This window comes from Trichechus manatus, unplaced genomic scaffold (genome assembly GCF_000243295.1).
Source record: "Trichechus manatus latirostris isolate Lorelei unplaced genomic scaffold, TriManLat1.0 scaffold00083, whole genome shotgun sequence".
NCBI classification, from domain to species: Eukaryota; Metazoa; Chordata; class Mammalia; order Sirenia; family Trichechidae; genus Trichechus; species Trichechus manatus.
The window spans coordinates 10951090-10975006 of NW_004444019.1; positions in this window are offsets into that span (position 1 = coordinate 10951090).

Genomic DNA, 23917 nt, shown 5'->3' on the forward strand with positions numbered 1-23917 from the left:
GAAACTAAACCAACAGCATTTGTGTCAGTAAAGTATATTAAATTAATGATTCCAGCAATACTAGTATTTTGAAGCTCAGTCACAAAATCCCTCTAACACAAGAAAGGAATCATTAGTTGGAATATGGAGAATGCTATGAACATGAAGCAAAAATGCACTTAAGCTCCTAATATATAAATTATAGAGTGCTTTTCTATAGAGACTTTTTTCATAATGAAGAGAGACATAGATTTGCTATTGAATATTCTGTCTTCTGCCTGCCTGTGGTTAATTTTCAGTTAACTGTATGTGGTAAAATCAAACACTTTTTTCAGTCATTCTTGGTTTACATGGATGTTTAAAAAACAGCTACCCACTGAACTGGGAGTGAAAAACTATTGACTGAGCATAGTGAAATCAACTGGACCTTTTAGTGTTTTACATGTGTTTGTTTCCTAGTAACTTTTAAACAGGTTGACTGATTTTGACCAAATTTGTTACACTCCAATTTTTTATCGAAATCAAAGCCAATCTTAGGAGAAACTTTTTGGTAGACAAGGTTTGTCTTCAGATAAGACTAGAACACTTCCCGAGTGAAATCATAAAGTGCATCCAGTATGTCCCAGATAACCCTACATCTGCACTTTCTCTATTTTCTGTTTATATGATGTCCCTTTCCCTTCCATCATGGGATCAGACCCATTTCTAGTCAGAAATTCAAAGATCTTACTCTTGGCATAGGAAGTGTAGGCATCAGTGAACAAGAGTGAGAGATGTTAACAGAGGCAGAAGGCTTTCCCACCACCTCTGAAGTCATTCCAGGCTCCATCTTGTGCTATAAAGGGTGGCACTTATTAAGAGCATAGGCTCTGGAGTAGGAATATGTGGTTTGAATTCTTTTTATTACCTGTGAAAACTAGGGAAATTAACCTTTCTGAGCTTTTATTTTGTCACCTGAAACATGGGTTAATAATAGTACCTATCTCATAAATTTGAGGATTATATTAAAAAAATCCATAGGCCTACAAGGAAGATCAGTTAATACAGCTCTTATTCAAATTTATACACCAACAACTAATGCCAAAGATGAAGAAATTGAAGATTTTCACAAACTTCTGCAGTCAGAAATTGATCAAACATGATTCAAGATGCATTGATAATTACTGGTGATTGGAATGAGAAAGTTGGAAACAAAGAAAAAGGAGTAGTAGTTGGAAAATATGGTCTTGGTGATAGGATAGAGATTGCATAATAGAATTTTGCAAGAACAACAACCTATTCATTGGAAATACCTTTTATCAACAGCATAAATGGTGACGATACATGTGGACCTCACCAGATGGAGTACAGAAGAATCAAATAGACTACATCTGTGGAAAGAGACAATGGAGAAGCTCAATATCATCAGTCAGAACAAGGCCAAGGGCCAACTGTGGAGCAGGTCATCAATTGCTCCTATGCAAGTTCAAGTTGAAGCTGAAGAAAATTAGAACAAAATACAACCTTGAGTATATACCACCTGAATTTAGAGATATAGATTTGACACATTGAACACTAATGACCAAAGCCAAATAAGTTGTGGGATGACATCAAGGACATCATAAATGAAGAAAGGAAGAGGTCATTAAAAAGACAGGAAAGAAAGACAAGACCAAAATGAATGTCAGAAGAGACTCTGAAACTTGCTTTTGAACATGGAGTAACTAAAGCAAATGGAAGAAATGATGAAGTAAAAGAGCTGAACAGAAGATTTCAAAGGGCAGCTCAAGAAGAACAGTAAGTATTATAATGAAATGCACAAAGACCTGGAGTTAGAAAACCAAAAGAGAAGAGCACGCTTAGCATTTCTCAAGCTGAAAGAACTGAAGAAAAAATTCCAGCCTTGAGTTACAGTATTGAAGGATCCTATGGGCAAATACTGAATGACACAGAAAGCATCAGAAGAAGATGGAAGGAATACATAGAGTCACTGTAGCAAAAAGAATTGTTTGACGTTCATCCATTTTAGGAGGTGGCATGTGATCAAGAACAGATGGGACTGAAGGAAGTAGTTCAAGCTTCACTGAAGGCATTGGCGAAAAACAGGGCTCCAGGAATTGATGGACTATCAACTGAGATGTTTCAACAAATGAATGCAAAGCTGGACATTCTCATTCATCTATGCCAAGAAATTGGAAGACAGCTGCCTGGCCAACTGACTGGAAGAGATCCATATTTGTGCCCATTCCAAAGAAAGGTGATCCAACAGAATGTGCAAATTATCAAACAATATCATTAATATTACACGCAAGTAAAATTTTGCTAAAGATAATTCAAAAATGTTTGCAGGTGTACATCGACAAGGAAATGCCAAAAATTCAAGTCAGATTCAGAAGAGGACGTGGAACTAGGGATATCACTGTTGATGTCAGGTGGATCTTGGCTGAAAGCAGAGAATACCAGAAAGATGTTTTGTTGTTGTTATTTGGTGCCATCAAGTCAGTTCCAACTCATAGTAACCCTATGTACAATAGAACGAAATGCTGCACAGTCCTGCACCATCCTCATGATCATTGTTATGCCTGAGCCCATTATTGCAGCCACTGTGTCAATCCATCTCATTGAGGAACTCCCTCTTTCTCTCTGACCCTCCATTTTGCCAAGCATAATGTCCTTTTCCAGGGACTGGTCCCTCCTGATAACATGTCCAAAGTTTGTAAGACAAAGTCTTGCCATCCTTGCTTCTAAGGAGCATTCTAGTTGTACTGCTTCCAAGAAAGATTTGTTTCTTCTTCTGGCAGTCCATGATATATTAAATATTCTTTGCCAATACCATAATTCAAAGGCACAATTCTTCAGTCTTCTTTATTCATTGTCCAGCTTTCGTATACTTATGAGGCGATTGAAAATACCATGGCTTGGATCAGGTGCACCTTAATCCTCAAAGTGACGTCTTTGCTTTTGAATACTTTAAAGAGATCTTTTGCAGCAGATTTACCCAATGCAGTACATCATTTGATTTCCTGACCACTGCTTTCATGGACATTGATTGTGGATCCAAGTAAAATGAAATCCTTGACAACTTCAATATTTTCTCTGTTTATCATGATGTTGCTTATTGGTCCAGTTCTGAGGACTTTTGTTTTCTTTATGTTGATGTGTAATCCATACTGAAGGCTGTAGTCTTTGATCTTCGTCAATAAGCACTTCAAGTCCTCTTCACTTTCAGTAAGCAAGGTTATGCCATCTGCATATCACAAGTTGTTAATAAGTCTTCCTCCAGTCCTGATGTCATGTTCTTCTTCGTATGAAGAAGATCTTTTATTATACTTTCCACATATTTCTGAAGCTTTGTTCATTTTTTTATTCATTCCACTTCTCTCAATCGTCTACATTTGGCAATTTCTATTGTACTATTTCTGTTGTTCTATTTTCAAGTTTACACACACACACACATACACACACACACACACACACACACACACACTTTTTAAAAGAGTTTAGAGACATGAGCCCCCAAACTGGAGATTAACCCAATTAACACTACCTTGTGGAGCTCTGATTTCCATTCCTGACTGCATCTTTGTGTTCTCCATCATCTTCACTCCTTAGGTTTTGGATTTCTGGCTTTTCCTGGATATCTCAGTTCTTCCAAATATAAACACATTACTCACCCCAATGCCCATGCAGAAACATGCCTCCAGATGACCCGTAAAGCCTGACCTAGAATCACCTGTCCTTATCCAAGTGGATAAGCAACAAAGGGAGGGGAAGTTTTTAGTCCTTTGACACATCCAGAAGCCCTTAAAGATATGTTAAAATAGCACATTGGAACAAACAGGAGTGTTGGGGTCAGAATTCAGTGACCAGGAGCAGCAAATCTCTTCTCAACAATGTCTAGACCTAAGACCCAGATGAAAAGAGAACTTGGAACCTGGAAGAACTGAGACAGAACCCTCTCTCCATCCAACTCACTGACATCTCAATATCCCAACTGCTGGAGGAGAGTAAAGCAGCCTGATGTCATCAGTTAATATATTTTTGTTCAACTCTCCATCCTGCATAAGGAATGTATGCAAGCTCCACAGTATTTGGGATGCCAGTACCATCATACCTCTTTGATAGCTCCAAAGTAAATTTAAATCAACTCCACTGCCTCCCTGATGAACTTGCCAGGAAGTCTAAGAAACAGCCTCTACCTCCTGGATTGTCGAAAAACTCAGGGGCTTATTCAGTCCCAAAAGGAAGTCTGTCCAACATCCACTTCTAACTTTTGCCCAAGAGGATAAGAGCCCTGCTTGCTTTCAGTCTGCTGCCACCCACCCCATCCTGCTGTCACAGAAGATGCAAAACCCTAAAACCCAAAAGATGAATTCTACTCTCTCAGCTTGATTGTCTCTGAGGAGGCATGTTCACCCTTTCTGGGACAAGTCCCTAAGCAATAGTCCCAAAGGATTTACTGTCTCAAGGTTGAGCAGAGAGTTTTATGCTAAAGCCATGGAAAAAAAATACATGTTTAATCTTCAGTAGGTAATAAATTACTTTGATCTTTGTCAGGACTGCTTGTTACATTCATTTTTCCCAATGAATTTAATCAAAGACTTTACTTGGAGGCAAAACTCTGAATGTGAACAAGTTGTCCTGGCAAATAGTCTTTTGCCTTCCTAAGAGTTGGTGGATCCCTGGTGGTGCAGTAGCTTAAGAGCCCAGCTGCTAACCAAAAGGTCAGCAGTTTGAATCTACTGGCTGCTCCTTGGAAACCCTATGGGGCAGTTCTACTCTTTCCTTTAGGGTCGCTATGAGTCAGAATCAATTTGATAACAAAGGATTTGGTTAAAAGTTGGTCACGAAAGACATTTTCTGAGTGTCTATGTGCTGAGAACTTGACTAGGTACTATTTGACTTAGGCTAACGTAACTATGATTAATAGCAGCTAGAGAGTATTTATTAAAAAGAATCTAGAGTTCCTGCGTACTTTGCTTTACACTTCCTTTAGCTTCTTGAGGATGTTATGACAATTCTGAAGAAGAAGCTATTAGTAACCAGGATATTTGAGAGAGGTACATTTTGAAATATGAATTCTCAGAGGAATTGATACTAATAGACTTTAAGTTAGAGTGACACTTGGTACATTTCAGATAAGATTTCTAAAACCAAAACTTCTCTTTCACTTCACCTATAAGAGATCTTATGATCACTTTGCTCACCTAAGCAATCATACTTCACAAGAACCAGACAGCTTTGGACTCAAAATATATCACTTTTGGAAGAGAACCTTGAAAGTATGCGACAAGAAAGCTCTGTCTCCTTGTTTAAGTGCTTTTCAACTCCTGGAATGATTACTTATTATTTCATTTTGTGCCTCATTGAGTATTTCTCACTTATTCAGCTCTCTTAATTCCTAAGAGGTGTTTTGTTTTTTTTCCTGTCCTCATCCTTTAGGTTTTTATTTCTTGTCAGAAAGAATATCACTCCCACAGTTGTTTCCTTCTTTCCTGGGAAGTTTGAGATATCTAAAATTGTTTCATTACACCAGGTGGCAATGTCTTTTCAACCACTAATGTAATGCTGTTCACAGAAATTAAGCCACTGTCATAAAATGTATGGTATTCAGACTCTTTACTCATTTATAACTTTATTAACTTTATTCTCATGGTGCACCTTTCACAACTCTGTTTCAAGGTGAGCAAGAGTCAAATAATGTGTGGAAGTTATGGGGAACAGCCCAACTCTCTAGTACAGAAAATTGCAGGATTTATTCAAATGTTAAAATATCTACATGTATTTAGAGAAATATAATTGGGCACTGCAAGCGCCAAAGAAAAGTTTATTTACACAGAGGGATTATGGTCCCTAACTAGATCAAAATTGGGAGAAGAATGATCATATGAACTAATTACATGAAATGAACAATTTTCTCTTTCTACTTAAAAGGAGTTTAGCAATTACCTATTTTTCAGGTTTTCTCTAAAAGCTATCACAGAAATTCAAGATAGAAGAGCTTAAATGACCCCCAGATATAACCATATTCCTGAAAAATAATATTTCAGCCTATTCGTAGGCACCTCTAGCAATGGAAAACACCACTTCCAAAGACAGCCTTTTTCCTTGGATTTCTGACTTTCCCTGGAATAACTCAGTGCCTCTATGTATAAACACATCAAATAACCACTGTCCCACACAGGATGCTGTTTCCACATTATCTATAATCCTCCTTCATAGTAAACCAGTATCTTTTTTCTCCCTAAAACTTGGACACAGTTGTTCCAGCTTTGCCCTCTGAGGCTATACAGAATAAATCTAATCCATCTTTTTTAAATGTAAAAACACTATATTCAAAGACCACCCATCATGTGCCCTCCCTCAAGTATTCATTCCTATAAACTAAACATCCCATTCTCCTATAACCATATGATATGGTTTGTAGACCACTGGCCGTTCCAAACCTCTCCGTCTGGACTTCCTTCAGGAACAGCTTTAATGATCACTGAACAGATGATTCCTGGTGAGGTCTAATCAGCACAGAATCCAGCAAGACCACTTAGACACTTTCCATAAACCTAGCCTAAACCACATGAGCTTTCTTGGCGGACACATCTGCTCTTTATTCATTAAGCTCACAGTCAACTAAGCCAAACATCCTCTACCCTAGAACTGTACCTTTTGACTTTTCAACCTAAACGTATAACTTTGCATTTAGATCTCTTATACTTCTTTGTTGCATTTATATATTTTGCATTTAGATCTCTTATATTTCTTTGATGCATTTATAATATTTCAGCCTATTCTAACTTTTTAAAGTTAGACTCCTGCTTGTTTATCCAACATACTATTTTTCCTAATTTTTAATCTCTGAATTTGATTGACATACCATCAATATCTTTCATTTAAACTGCTGAATAGAATAGGATGAAGGACGGTCTTTTGCCACATCCCTACAGAAATCCACCCAAGTTGACATCAATTCAATGATCTTTCCCATTCTCTTCAGAACTTGGCCACTCTAACCCAACAGATCCAGCCTGACTTGTATCCTGGAGTTCACTTCATAAATAACCATCCTTCCCTGCTCTTTCATTTAAATGTAGGAAAAGACAGGAAAATCTATCACTTTACTGAGTTCTTATAGACACACCATCCCTCCCCTTGAGTCCTCAAAGCCATACTGACCTGCACAGTGATGGAAACAGCCGAGATTGCTACTGGTGATGCAGGATGAATACGTTTAGAGATTTTTTTGTTCCGAGACCCTTTTCATAGCATATCCTGTACGTGTGTCAACCCAGCTGGACTACACTCTACAAGAAAACAAAATCTAAGTGTGTTTGATCCTAAACCAAATTGAGAAGACAAATGTTGTCCTCAATGCATTTCATCTCTGTATTGTACCCCTCTCAGCATTTACCCTTGTCCAAGAAAGTGAACCGATGTCCTCATGCCAACCTCTATCCTTCTACTGTGGTGTCCAACCCAAATCTCTCAATACCAGGAATTACCACCTAGTCTAAACTTTCTTCATTCCACACACATCCAAACTAAAAGCATAGAGTCCATGTTTGATATTCTCTCAAAAGTTGACTATTTTTATAGGCTAATCTTATTAAATGTATGGGAGTTAAGGTGTTAGGGTCGACAATAATTAAAATATCACCACTCCAATTAATATTAACATTTTAATAGAGGTTGTCAATGTCCTGAACCACAGAAATAGGCATTGGAGGAAGGTTTGCTGTTAAGCATTCCAGTATTCCTTAAATCAAATCTTGTCAAGGAGGCAGCTATTTACCTCCACTCACATGCAAAGCCATCCCTTAAACCATAACTATCCCCGTGTGGCTGAGAAAACTGACCTGCCTGCAGGTGACTCCTCCCAAGGAGAATATTTCGCTATCTTTAGTTTTTTTATGTATTAATGGTCAGTCTTGTTGAAATTTTTTTGCCTTCTTTAGCCTTCTTTAGTCAGAATTAGATGATTTTTTTTTAAAAACTACCTGTTTAGTAAACATCCATCTTTTACCCCAAAGTTCAGTTTTGTTGTATACTTAAAACATCCTAATTAAGAACAAAAATGTCAGAAAGATTTCAAAAACAGTACTCAAAAAACAATTATCCACAAAAGCAATAATAATACCGCCAATATAACCAATACATTGTATCAACAGGCCCTGAATGTCCACTTTCACTGTAAAAGATCTCAAACACTGTCTTTGACACTGCATCTCATCTTCATTAAAACATAATCAAGATTTCAAAACTGTCAGAACAATATCTATATCCAAATATCAATTTAACAGATTTTGAATGGTTTATCATTTTTTTTGCCCAATTTAAAGGAAATTATACCATTTCATATGCATGCAAACATATATGAACATTTTTGGACTGCTTATAAGAAGTTTTGATAAAAATTTTATTAGTCCCTAAAATTATTATGGCAATCCTAGCAAGTTTAACAAAGAAAAAGTTTTTTTATCAAGTGTCTGCCTCAAGTGGTTTGTTAAACACAAATTATCATTAAAAATGCACAGCACCACAGTTTCATAAGGATTTAGAAGGGATATTAAAAAAAAGCCATCTTTAACTCTTAACTCTGTAGGCTTAAGCCAAAGCTAAACTGAGAAAGGTGAGTAGCCATTCTTTTTTTATAGAGACTTACTACAAAGATTCCATAATCAAGAGTTTCCACTATTTGTCATCATCATTGTTATTAAACAAAAACAAAAACCTAATCACTGACCAAGAACATAACAACCCTTACTTTCTGAAAATCCTCTTTGTGGTCATCCTATTGTTAGTGGAGTGGGAAACTCTTTCCTCTATTATAAGGCATAATGTATCGGAAGCTCTTCTTAGGTTATCATGGATTGTTTATTCTTAAGCTCAAATTCAGTAAGTGATCCCAGAAAGAAGTAGAGAAGACTATTAAAATGTAGAGAAGAAATTTGTCAAAATTTTATACCCCAAAGAGTTTGTTTACTGAGACTAAGTTAACCTTTAGTAAGTCAAAATTAATCACTAACCTTTGAACGTGCTTTACAGTGAAATCGTTGACTTAGACCTTCATAAACCAAAAAACAAACCCATTGCCATAAAGTCGATTCCGACTTATAGCGACCCTAAACCTTCATCGCCACCCTAAATTAGTTACTATTCCTATGTTGCAGGAGTGCAATAGGTAATAGCAAGGATTCTGGAATCAGATTATGTAGGTTCAAATTATTAACTGTATATAACACTAATTTGGCAAGTCATGTCAACTTTTTAAGCTTCGGTTTCCTAGCTCATTAAATGGGTATGATAATAAGTTTGATGTGAGGAATTAATAACAAGATGTATGAAACAGCCGAGTCCTATGTAAATCTGTAAGCAGTTCAGAAAATGTAGTTGTTTCTTCTTGTTCTTGATCTTCATCATCATCATCGTCATCTTTATCATCTCATGGCCACCACCATTTAGCTAAGTAACTTGCCTTGGGCCACAGAAAAAGTGTTTGAGCTAGACCCTTTGACGCCAAACTCCAGACTTTTCCCTAAAAATAATTCCTCCATTACCCTTAACCTTCAACTGCACAGGGAAGGGACAGAAGATAAAATAAATCAATCATCACTGAAACAAGCAAAACTAACAAGCGAAAAGCCTCATGGATCAAGAACCAGCATGGTCTACTTAAGTGATTCTAATATAATGTTGGAAACCCTAGTGGTGTAGTGGTTAAGAGCTATTGCTGCTAACCAAAAGGTTGGCAGTCCTAATCTACCAGGTGCTCCTTGCAAACTCTATAGGGCAGTCCTATCATGTCACTATGAGTCGGAATTGACTTGAGGGCAAGGGGTTTGGTTTTTTTTTTTTTTTAGTAGTATAATGTTCCCAATTCACCCTATCATTCACCACAGGAAAAGAACCTAAAACCTGTGCATCAGACAGGGCTAGCAACAGGTTCAGGGGTAACCCAGGTTCAGAGAAGTTAAATGTCTGCTCAGATTGCTGAGCTAGTAAATATTAAACTGAGACTCAAACACAGGTCTCCAACTTTTAAACTTGGAACTTTTATAACCACCTACTATTCCCATTTCTTAGTATAAATCAGTTTGCTTGAAGCCTAGCTTTACTGTCAATGTATCCACAGTGTTTCTGCACATAGTGAGTGACACTGCTAAGTGAGAAGAGTCGATTATATTTTTCAGAGGAAGCTAGCATGCATGTCGAACACTATTGGTTAAAAATCATTTTCCCATTCCACATGAAGGAAAGATTTTTTTTTTATTGTACTTTAGATTAAGGTTTACAGAACAAATAGTTTCTCATGGAACAGTTAGTACACATACTGTTTTATGACATTAGTTAACAACCCTACGATGTGTCAACACTCTCCCTTCTCAACCTTGGGTTCCCTATTACTGGCTTTCCTGTCCCCTCCTGCTTTCTAGTCCTTGTCCTGGTCTATTGTGCCCCGTTAGTCTCGTTGTTTTATGAACCTGTCTAATCTTTGGCTGAAGTGTGAACCTCGGGAGTGACTTCATTACTGAGCTAAAAAGGTGTCCAGGGGCCATACTCTCGGGGTTTCTCCAGTCTCTGTCAGGCAGTTAAGTCTAGTCTTTTTTTGTGAGTTAGAGGTTTGTTCTACATCCTTCTCCAGCTCTGTCCGGGACCCTTTGTTGTGATCCCTGTCAGAGCAGTCAGTGGTGGTAGCCGGGCACCATACAGTTATACTGGACTCAGTCTGGTGGAGGCCGTGGTAGTTGTGGTACACTGGTCCTTTGGACTAATCTTTCGCTTGTATCTTGTTTTCTTCATTCTCCCTTGCTGCTGAAGGGGTGAGATCAGCGGAGTGTCTTAGATGGCTGCTCACAGGCTTTTAAGACCCTAGACGCTACTCACCAACGTGGAATGTAGAACATTTTCTTTGTAAAGTATGTCATGCCAATTGAGCTAGATGTTCCCCGAGACCATGGTCCCCACAGCCCTCTGCTCAGCAGTTCGGTCGCTCAGGGAGTTTGGATGTGTCTATGGAATTTCCATGACCTTGTGAAGGAAAGATTTTTGATTTTTATGCTACCCATGGGTTTTTAGCAGGTTCTAAATTGACTGTAATAAAATTGGCCTTACTGTTGATCATATGGATTTGGCTGATAATTTACTGGATGTGCAGCCCCAGAATCATTTTAGTCAGTGTCCCATCTGACTGCAGCCTTGGCCCTGATTGTGAATTTCCTAAATAGTCATTATTTGGTTTTAGACTTCTCAGTATAGTTGGTTGAGTTTAAACCATGCTGATCAATCTCTTTTGCCTGGCTGCCTTAAGCAATCTATGTTTACAGTGCTATGCCACCCTCAGGAATTTTTGATTACAAAAGATTTGCCTGTACAAAGATTCTGTAAACTTAGTAAAGATGGATTTTGGTACAAAATCAGATTATCTTAGAGACATATGTAAGAGCATTCACCAGTGCATTTATTAATATTTGATGCACTTAAAAAACCAGAATGAGGGGGGAAAGCATCTGTGGTGAGATGAACATATGTAGCAAGTTTGTTCATTGCTTGTTCAAGACTGTTGATCTGTCAACATATATACTGGATAATTACTCAACTTGTTTTTAATCTGAGGGACCTGCTAAGAGAAGTACAGCAAATCAGAGTCAACTAGTATCCAATAATAGAGACTATTAAAATGCATGGAGATAAGTGTTCCCAAAGGCAGTTTGTAGTTCCCTTGTTCAACCTTGGAAGAGAAGAACACATGGATATAAATTGCTTTAGTCAACATTTTAGAATTTGTAACAAGGGCGTAACTAAAGATGATATTGTCATTCTGCAGGCCATACATAAGCCCTCTCCTACGATTACAGCTTCATCCCTGGGTGCAACCACCTGTGTGGTCCTGTGTCGTGGCACCCTGTGCCTACTGATCTCTAGAAGCTGTGAATATAATAAACCTAGTTACATTTCATGACCTCCCTGATTCCCCTTGCCCACATCGCACTGAATTACCATTCCACAAATATGTTAGAGCAAATTTCCTTATGAAAAATTCTTTCTGATGAGTTTTGGCATTAGTCTTCAAATATTTCATGGACTGTGATCGGTCTTGTGAAGAAAGGGAAAAACCCATGAGAGTCTATTAGGAGCAGAAGGAACAAGATAAGGAAGCGAGTGTTAAAGAGCCATTTAGGGGTTTTGTTGAAACAGAGAAAGTCGACTTGTGTTTATTTAATATTACCTTTACTTAACAGAGTGAGGATATAAATGGGATGAGTAATTTGCCTCCCTTGAAAGTCTGCATTCTGACTCTAAGCTGCCGAAAAGTTTGGTTTTCAAATTCAGACACAAACACACACCAACAAACAAACCCATCTCCCAAAAGCATTAGCGTATAAAATTTCAGGTTATGCCCGGATATTTTTAGAAAATCTGCATTCTTTGGCAGCAGTGTATGGAATGGTTTTTAGTTGATTTTAAGCTTTATGTATGTACCCAAAATGTTACCCTTGTGCAAATATATTGTAATTTTTCTAATAGACTATGTGGCTACTTTTCAAGAGGCTCTATTAAACCAATTCATCATTAAAACCTTTTTGGGTCTTCCCTCTTCACAAGTGGGAGGCAGTTGGAAGTCTATCACTACCAGATGCAGTGGCAAATGTATGCCCAAACTGGATAATGCTACTCTGACTTCAAGGACTAGAAACGTTTCTAGAAGACTCTACAAGTGTAAAAAAGTGTTCAATCTCCAGTTGTTACTACTTGTTTTGTCTTTCTGATGTGTGGTTTGTAGAGGACAAGCATATGTAAGCAATGTTTCCCAGATTACCACCCCAAACCAAGGGGAGCCAGGTAATACAGCAACAGCAGCAGCATTACTGGAATGTCATCCCTCCCACGCATCCTTTACCTCACTTGTAGAGTCCCGCTGTGGCTCACAACTTTACCATACTTTGCTGTTGACCCTGCTAACCCTTTTTTCCACCACTTTAAGCTAGGAAATTTCTCCAGCGCTGCTCCCAGCCTTGTGACCCTTTTCTCTCCACCAGTACTGTTTCTGCCTCACAGTGGTCAAGATGAGCAGTATTGGGGGAGCCACCCTGTGCTCCCATCCCAGGAAGCTTGACTGAGTCACTGTCTGAGCAGCTGCTCTGGAGTAGGGGATGGGCTTTCTCCTGAGGCTGCCTTCCTGAAGGAATGCTTCTCTTCGGTATTGATCTCAGATGAATTCGGACCCTTCAGGGATTCACACATCATCCCTCCCCTCACATTTAGGGGTTATAGTCCCTGGGTAGTGGAAACTGTTAATGGTTAATGTGTTTGATCATGCTAGGCTGCTACCTAAAAGGTAGGAAGGTTGGTAGTTCGAGTCTAATCAGAGGTGCCATGGAACAAGGGCCTGACAATCTACTTCTGAAAAACCAGCCCTTGAAAACTCTATCAAGCATATGAATTGGAACTGACTTGATAGAAACTGGAAAAAAAAAAAAAAAAAGAAGCTCCTTTTTATCGGAGGGAGTCAGGAGGGACCCTCCTTCAACATCTCCCTCAAAGTTTGAAGTGACTGGGTTTCCTCATGCTTCTACCAGAAAATTATTTTCCATTACCTTGTGGTCTCCTCCTGCAGCTCAGCAAAATCATAATTCTAAATGTTCTTTATATCTTTTCTTATGGATTCATTTCTTTCATTGCAAACTTAAATTAGGGCCATGAAGAGAAGTGAAAGCGATTCAGCTATCCAGGTATACAATATTAGCAAAGAATGAGAAATGGGAATGAGGTGGCATAGCGACGCTTTCTTTGGTGTTAATAATCTGTGGGTCCACAGTCAAGCATAGAAGGGCTGGCTCATCTCTATTTGCGCCACAGAAGCCATGTCTTCCCTCTACTTTTGTGTGCTACTGGATTACTCAACTTCCTCCAGAAGCTGTACTGCAGAACAGTCCCTCTGTACTTTAAGTGGGAAGCAATGACTTCTCTGGCTCTTGCAGAAGTCTCCAACTGACTTCTTGTGAGTGATTCCTGCCCTGCAAATATGTTCACTTTAACCAAAACCACTGCCTTCAAGTCCGTGACGACTCATAGCGACCCAATAGAGTTTCCAAGGCTGCAAATCTCTACGGAAGTAGACTGCCACATCTTTCACACACGGAGCCGCTGCTGGTTTCGACCCGCTGACCTTTTGGTTAGCTGTTGATGGCTTTAACCACTGCGGCACCAAGGTTCCTTATGTTTACTTTACCTACGCAGTATTACTTAATAATCTAAATGTTAATGCCTTTAGACAGAGGAAGTATTGTCAAGTTTAAAAAGTCCTCGTTATTATCTATTACAGCACCTTTGGCTGGCTTCACTTATTTGCATGATCTGAGTTTTAGGCCCCTATAGACTATGTGCTATGAAAATCTCAATTGCCTTTTTCACTGCGGGATCACTAATATGTTAGCATAATGTCTGACACATAAGAGACACTCAATAATCATTGAATGAATGAATGAAAATTTCTATTTGAAAAAAATATGTGTGATGGGTGAAGAAAAGGTTGCAAAAAACAATATAACAAAATTTATTGCAATCATAAACCCTGCTAAAATTAGATTATCTTGCTGTTCCCCCAGCATCAATACGTTCCTGAGTCTCTCTTTATTCCTGAAATGTAGTCTATCCCTGAAAATCATCATGTCCCCCACATTCCCCTCAGTTCAGTTAGGTGTCTTTTAGTTGTGCTTCCTCAGTACCCTGTTCTTAAGGCTCTTAGTAAATGATCCAAAAGGGTATGTAGTATAATCACTACTTATCTGAATCCTCCACTAGTTAGTATCTGTGATGGTTAAGATTGTACGTCAGCTTGGCTAGACCATTATTCTGTTTTAGCAGTTGTATAATGTTGTGATCACCCCCATGATGGAATCTGCTCAGTTGTACTGGCGGAGGTGGGGACTGTGGCAGCTCAACGCCCTCTCAGTGTCATCTCTCTGCCTTCCGCCAGTTGCTTTTTGCCTGCTCGCCTTGCCAAGGTTTTTGGCTTGTTCCAAACTCAGCAGCTGCCTCTTGTTGTCTCACCTCCAGTTCGTGGGACTTGAGCTAGCAGCTTACCTGTTGATCTTGGAATTCATCGAACTTCTCAGCCTGTGGTCAAGAGTCTGGTTCCCCGACCTGCTGACCTTGGGTTTGCCAGCCCCTGCAGCTACGTGAATCAGGAGAAAGCTTGCAGTTTTGTCTGCTGATCTTGGAATTCATTGACCTTCTCAGCCTGTGAGCGGGAGCCCCTCTCTGACCTGCCGACCTTGGGTTCACCAGCTTCTGCAGCTACGTGAACTGGGAGAGGCCTCTACCCTGATCTGTGGACTTGGGACATTTTAGCCTCTAAAATTGCATGAGCTATTTCCTTGATATAAATCTCTCTATATATATATATTTATATGCTTTACTGGTTTTGCTTTTTCTAGAGAACCCAGCCTAAGACAGTATCCTATTTGAGGGCAGGGGCTATGTCCTATTGATATCTATATCTGTAGTACCCAGCAAAATGTCTGACACCTAGTAGACTGAAATTAATATTTGTTTTGTAACTAAATAAATCAGTAGTTGACTCAAAGACTTCCAAAGTTTTAGTCCTCATTTTATTTTCTTGCCTTATTTCTCTTTTAGGGACCTGGTGGCAAAGTGGTTAAGAGCTATGGCTCTAACCAAAAGGTGTACAGTTCAAATCCACCAGCTGCTCCTTGGAAACCCTATGGGACACTTCTACTCTCTGCTATATAGGGTCACTATGAATCAGAATCGACTTGATGGCAATGGGTTTTTTTCATTGTTGTTGTTGTTTTATCTTTTATGTGAGAGAGATCAGTCAAAACCACAATGAAATTAAAATATTTAAAAACATGATTTAACTTTTTTCTAGTAGCTTAAAATTCATTATATCAGCTCTAAAACAATGACAGGTAAAGTTACGTGTGTGTTTGTGTGTGGAAAGGGATATAGGGGCAAGAAAGAGCTGGCTTCAGCAGAGGAATTGAATCTGCCCTTCCCAAACTGTAGCTTGTCTGTCAAGAGCAACATCCCAGCTTCTTCTCTGTGACATGTGAGGTCCTGTCAAATGAAAGAGAGAACAGCCTTCACCATTCTGCAGGAAGCTCTCCCTCAGGAAGAATAGCTTCCTTACTCTGGGTGTTTCGCTGTAGTTTTAGCTATGCAGATTCTGTCAGAAGCAACTTCTTACTCCTTAGTTGTTATGGATTTAATTCTGTCTTCCAAAAATATGTATTAAAGTCCTAGCCCCTGTACCTGTAAATATGACCTGTTAGGAAATAGGGATTTTTCTTTTGTTATGTTAATAAAGCCATACCAGAGTACGGTGGATCCTAAACCTAATCACTTCTGATCAGAACAGACACAGAGACAAACAGAGAGCAGACAGATGGCAAGGATCACCAAGAAATGCCAAGGAACTGCCAGGACTAGTGATAAAGAAGGACCTCTCCATAGAGCTACTCTCTGAATTTAGACTTTCAGCTTGCTAAACTGTAAGAAAATAAATTCCTGTTCTTTAAAGACATGACATGTGGTATTTTTTGTTACAGCAGCACTAGGTAATTGAGATATTAGTGAACTTGCAAAACAATAGTTCCATAAGAATGGATTTTTAAAAATTTTAGTAGATTTTTTCCTACTATTTTATCTTTTTTTTTTTCTTTTGCCTATCTCATTGGAATCCTACCTGTCTCTTTGAGCTTAAGGTCCATCCTTGGTAAAAAGATGCCTATAGCCCTAAAATATCCCACTGCTGGCAACTTAGCCAAATCATATTCTAAAGTTTCTTTCAAGAGAAATATTAGGGCAGACACAAAGACAGCTCAGGAGATCCGCTGAAATAGTGTTATCATTTTATCTTTAAGTTCATGGAGGTGCTAAGTGAGAAAATTTGGGCATTAAATTGCAAAGCCTCCAATCAGACCAGGTTATGAAACAAGAAAGAGAAGGATGGATGGAAAGATAGTAGAAAGGAGGATTTTGCAATATTCTAAATGAAATACGATGAGGCACTAAGTAGAAATAGAGGCTTGGGAATGGAGAGGCATTTGGACTTGGGACTATATTGCCTTCTATATCCACTAACCAAGTTCAGATCTTCATCATGTCTCCTTTATGCCAACTTTATGAACCCAAAGATCCATATGGTTCCTTCTCAGAGCAATGTTTTGATTAAAGACAGGTCAAACAGGAAGAAAAAAAAATTTTAAAGTTACTCAAGGTCTTTACTTGCATTTTTCTAAAACCATGAAACCAAAAAACCAAACCCATTGCAGTCAAGTCCATTTCAACTCATAGCAATCCTGTAGGACAGAGTAGAACTACCCCATGAGGTTTCCTAGGAGTGCCTGGTGGATTTGAATGGTCAACCTTTTGTTAGCAACAGAACTCTTAACCACTACACCATCAGGGTTTCCAAAACCATGAAGAAGATCCAAATATATACAGTCCAAGTAACATATTTAGATTCAGCTTCTCTCCTACTCCTTCCCCTCATACCTTGCTGCAACTGCTCCAGTACCTCTCTCCAAATGCCCTCCCTCCAAATCCTTTTCTTGCACCTCTAGCCCTGTGCATGATCATTCTTTCCCCAGCCCTGGATTCTTCTAGACCTTCATAACCCCCTACTTTTTATCATCTCTCCATATTTGTTTTATATCACATGATTGCAAAAAGCTGATTGGGCATCTTCAGATCCTTTCCCAGCGAGTGGTGGAAAAAAAAAAAAAAAAACTGATGGGCAAAGCCAAAACTGCCTTTAGTAGGAAAATTGTAAAAGTAAGGTTGGATTTATCATGTTCATGCTAACAAGATAACCAAAAATGACTGCCTTTAATCTCTTTGAGATTAGATGGTGCAGAATGGGAAAAGCTGGTAAGAAAGAGGCGTAAATTGAGGATTACTCAGATGGCTAGTGCAACCAAGTGGATGTTGCTAATAAGTGATCTAAGTGTGGCCCATAATTTTCCAGTTTTCACCTGGAAGCAAAAACAAGAAAGTTCCTTAGTCCTTGGCCTCGACCCCTGACACTAGAACTACTAGAACTTATTACAGTTCCTCTCTATCTTTGAGTATGAATTTGCAAACTTTCTTTAGTAACATTACATTTCTCTCATTGTGGCTATATAGATCGACATTTATTGTATGGTTTTCACAATTGTCATTTAAGCTCCCTGTAAATACTCTGAATTCAGCATTAGGTTTTAGCTGTCTAGATTGTTGGTAAGAGTGTAGACTAGTATACAAACCTGGGTGACTTTTTCCCTATTTCTGCCCAGAGCCTTGACTTGAATCTGTATAGTGATACAATTATCCATATCTTTAATTGTCTGATGTGTGTGTGCGTGCATGCATGCTGGCATGTGTGTGTGTGTATCTTAGGCAGGATTCTCTAGAGAAGCAAAACCAGTGAAGTGTATATACATATATATATAGAGAGAGAGAGATTTATCTCAAGGAAATGGCTCACGCAGTTGTACAGGCTGGCAATTCCCAAATTCGTGAATCAGGCGTCAGGTTGGAGATAAGTGTGAAAAAGTCTCATGATTCACATAGCTTTAGGGGCTGACAAAATCCAAGATCAGCAGATCAGATGACAGGCTGCTGGCACAAGTCCCAAGAACCAGAGGTTGGGTGATGACCACCTGGATGCAGGATCCAGAGCAAGCAAAATCCAGCTAGCTTTGCCAGAATGTCCATGTATATTGGATGCAGGTCACATCCCTGAGGAAACTCCCTTTATAACTGATTGGTTGATCACATCATGGAGATGATTACATTATATCACAAAATGAAGGATAACTACATCACTACATAACTGCCAAACTATATCACTATGTAACTGCCAAACCACTGAGAATCATGGCCCAGCCAAGTTGACACACAACCTTAACCATCACAGTGTGTGTGTGTGTGTGTGTGTGTGTGTGTCTTGTGTTTTACTCAAGAGCTTAATCAGCATAAAAGACTTAAATGTCTGCCTCAAGGGTTTGTGAGGATCACAAAACACTCTCAAGTTGAATATTTCTCCTTTGAGACTAACATATTTGAACTTCAATAACTAGGGACAAGCTTTGTTCTTCAGCATGGCAGACTTAAAATCTTTTGACACCTCATCATAATTTCTAATGTGAAAAAAAGTTTATGCTGATGCCTATGGAGCACGTTCTACTCTTAAAACTTTTATCAGATTTGTCAAGAGTTGGAGAAATTTTCTTCAAGACCGTCGTAGTTTATCACTACAGTCAAGGCATCTTTGCTATAGAATACTAATTGCTTCGGTGAGTTTTGTATTTTACAAATTACCTTCTCTTCTATGATGAAGACATCTTTCTTCTTTGTCGATGTCTAAAATTTATGTTATCCTTGACGTCGTTTTCAGGCCTATGTATCAGAGTTGGGTTCGGTATCAGAATCACTTCAGACTTTGTGCCTTACCTCCGTTCACATAGTCTCTCTTATTAATTAATTGCAAATCTCAGTAAAGGTGTCTATGTGTGGTTTATTTGTGATAAAACCAAAAACCAAACCCGTTGCCCTCAAGTCCATTGCGACTCATAGCAACCCTACAGGACAGAGTAGAACTGCCCCATAGGGTTTCTAAGGAGCTGCTGGTAGATTTGAACTGCTGACCTTTTGGTTATCAGCCGCACTCTTAACCATTGCGCCACCAGGGCTATTTGTGGTAAAGTTACCTTAAATCAAATTTTGGACATTCATTGATTTCATGAGCATAAATGCTATCAAATGATGTGTTTCTATAATTTTTGGATAATATGTATTCAATTGCAGAAAATGAGAAACCAAAAATCACAGTTTAAAAAAAGTCATTCCTAGTAACGGCAAGTGCTTAAATAATGTTTATCATGTACCAGGAACTTCTTAAAGCACAGTACATTTATTAACTTACTTAATCCTCACAAAACCTAGGAAATAGATACAAATATTTTGTTATAATACAATATATGTGTTCCTGGAAAACGAACAAACATACTCATGCTTTGCAGAATCACACACTAAAAATAACCCGGCTTATTGCAAAAACAGGGCTACAGCAGTCAAAATCTGTGTACCATAGCACAGAGAAAAACAATAATTGGTACCTTCAGAGACAACTTTGACAGTCTAGAACGGCCTAGAAAGTTAGTTCAGAGTGGATGGAGGCTCTCTTGGGATGGGAAATGCTGACTTGTAGGCATTTTGGCAATGCAGATGGACTTGAAGAGACAAGAAGGTAGAGCTACATTCAATTTGCATAGCAATACAATTATCTATACCTTTGATTGTCTGGTAGGAACAGGAGGAAGTGAAATCTGCCAAGAGCCAAAAACCATGCAAGACTAGAGGTGTGCTCTCTGGACAGGGAGCCCCAAATGCTGGTGCTCATTTTCTTAAAACCGATCTGAAAGAGCTTCTGCCTGCGTAGAGGCTAAGCTAGGGCCTTTCTTTTCTACTGAAGGTTATAAGTGTATGCCTACTGTTCTGGTTTCCTTCCCTAGGAAATATCAGATGTGAATTGATGTAACTTGGTTGTAATGCTACATGATTTTGTTATTTATCAATGGCATATGTGATAGAATTGTGTTATAGAAATTGCATATTGTTACATGGTATCATAATAGATTTTACTATTATTATTGCTATTGCAGAGAAGAGAAAACTGAGGAACAGAGAGGTTAAGGAAGTTGTCCAGACACAACTAGTTAATAAATAATGGAGAAGAGATTTGAACCCAGGCTGTCTGAATCTAGTGTCCATGCTCAATCACCATGATCTATTACTTCTTAATTATTCACTTCAAAGAAAGTCGCTAAATCATCTGTGAAATTAATTTCACATTGGGCATAATGTTTTGAAATCTGCTTTGTAAGCTTAGCAATATATTATGACAATTTTCCTATGTCAATAAATATTCTAAACCTTTTCATGCTACAGAATATTCCATCACTTAGATATATAGAAATTATTGATCCAACCAAATATTACTGGGTATCTACTATTTCCTATATACTTAAACATTCTGCTGGGTGATTAAAGCAGATTTCCTTAATCCCCTGTTTACAGTGTTTCTAATTTTCACACTTACCGATAATCAGTGATCAATGTGGTATATAGATTTCTATGTACATCTTCAGTTTTTTCTTTGAGAAAAATTTCTAGAAGTGGAACTGCAGGCTCAAAAGGAAGATACATTTTTTAAGTTTTTGTTACATATATTCAAATTGTTCTCAAGAAAGTTTATAACAATTTGCATGCCTAATAAAGTTATGTGATTGACCATGTACTCAAGCTCTTATTTCAGGTTTAAAATAAGCCCTTCATTAATGGTCATAAACAAGGTTTGGGTTTTATAGGCTTATTGATTGTTGAAGTTTTCTCTTTTCTTAATCACTTACTTATATCTTCTACTATTCTTCTGATGGTTTGTTCATTTTTTTATTATTGAGCTGTCAGAAATCTTTATATATGAAGACAGTAACTCTTAATCTATAATAACGATAAAAGTTTCCAATTTCTCATAGAAATAATTTTTTTATTCTGTTTTTGCTTTGGTTTCCTTAGATCATCATATCTTTTCATTTATATTTCCTGCTTTTGATGCTGAAAAGATTTAAATTTTAAACTAAATTTTAAAAAGCATTTCCCAACCTAAATATTTAAGTATTTACCCTTATTTATTCCAATTCATGTGTTACTTTATTTAAAGTAGAAAATACGTGATCTAAAGCTGGGATTTGATAGTCAAATACTGAGGATCTGAATCCTGGTTCATCCATTTGGTGTGAATGATGGCAATAAAAATAGTAATAAAATTACTGATGTCATTGTATTATTATAATGACTAAATGTTACAATATGTGTGAAATATTTTTCTAAAAACCAACTATTTGAGTACATCAGAGTAGGGCAAAAGCAGGCGGAAACTAAGTAAACTTAGAAGACTGTCTCTCATACAAAAAGTAACCAATAAATGTTAACATTTATTTTGACTACTAATGCATATTCCAGAAGAATTCAGTATTTGGTATGAGTTGGAATCTGTTTCTCCAAACAATTATTTAATTATTCCAGCACCATTTATTCAATACTCCATTCTTTCTCTATTGATTTAGAAATACATTTTTAGATAGTAAATATTTATATACCCTTGATTTTTTTCTGAGTTTCTTACTCTTCTTCATTTATCTGCTTCTATTCTCATGCCCTGATGGCGCAGTGGTTAAAAACTATGACGACCTATGGCTGCTAACCAAAAAGGCAACAGTTTGAATCCACTAGTCACTCCTTGGAAACCCTTTGGGGCAGTTCTACTCTCTCCTATGGGGTCACTATGAATCGGACTTCACAGCAATGGGTTTGGTTTTTTATTCTCGTGCCAGGGTTATACTATGGCTTCACTAGTATTGGTTGAAATAAATTTTTCCTCCATTATTTTTATACTTTTTATTATTCTCTAGTTAATTCTCAGAAATTTATCTTTCCAGATACATTTTAGAAAGATGTTATAAAAATCCCCAAAAGTTTCTAATAAGGTTTTTTTTTTTTTAGGATAATTTCAAAACAAAACGTAGTAAAGTATATATTGCATTTAGTATAATTTTTTTTATTGTGCTTTAAGTGAAAGTTTACAGTTCAAGTCAGTTTCTCATACAAAAAATTTATACACACATTGCTATGTGACCCTAGCAGCTCTCCCTATAATATGACTGCACACTCCTCCTTTCCACCCGAGATTTCCCATGTCCATTCAACCAGCTGCTATCCCTTTTTGCCTTCTCAGGAGCTGCCCATTTAATCTCATGTATCTACTTGAGCTAAGAAACTAGTCCAGTCTAATCTTTGTCTGAAAAGTTGGCTTCGGGAATTGCTTCAGTTCTGGGCTAACAGAGAGTCAGATGGCCATGTCTTCCGGGGTCCCTCCTGTCTCAGTCAAACCATTAAGTCTGGTCTTTTTACTAGAATTTGAGTTCTGCATCTCACTTTTGTCCTGCTCCATCAGGTCCTCTCTGTTGTGTTCCCTGTCAGGGTGATCACTGGTGACAGCCAGACAGCATCTAGTTCAGATTTTCTTTATTTGAATAATAAAACTAATTTGGAGAGAATTAAAATCATTATTATATTCAATTTTCTCCTCTACCAAATGATTTCTCCATTTACCTGAGCCTTTCATTTTGTTTTACAGCTTTGTTTGTGTAAGTCCTTCACATTCTTGTTATTATTTACTCCTATAAAAGTTCCATTTTCGTTGCTACTGTAAACTCTTTTCTCATTTATCTGATATAGTTGTATTTATGCCCTTACTTCTAAATATTCTGAAAGACTTTGTTTTCAATTTACCCTCTGTAATCTGAAAGTCTTTTTTCTCTCAATAGTAGAATTTAACTAAATTTACTGCCATATATGTTTGGCATTAATGTATACCTTTTTAGCTTCTTTTACCACTATTTAAACTGCATTTTCTTTAAAACTTTGCTAATAATTGGAATATATTTATCTTGTCTGTTTTTTTGAGATACAATTTACATACCATAAAATTTACCATTTTAAAGTATATAATTCAGTGTTTTTTTATATATATGGTATATTCACACAGTTGTACAGCCATCACCAGTATCTAATTCCAGAACATTTCCATCCACCCAAAAAGATTGTACCCATTAGCACTTACTCCCTATTCCTTCCCTCCACCCCCTGGAAATTACTGATGTACTACTGTCTGTCTCTATGAATTTGCCTATTCTGGACGTTTCCTATAAATGTGTCTGGCTTCTTTCACTTACAATACTTGGTTTTTGTTAGGCATAGAAAGGGATCCCCCAACTTAGGATCGCTTTAAATTGTTATTTATTTATTAAGTTTTCCAAAGAACAAGGTAGTGTGTGTCTTAGTCATCTAGTGCTGTCATAACAGAAATACCACAAGTGGATCATTTTAACGAAGAGAA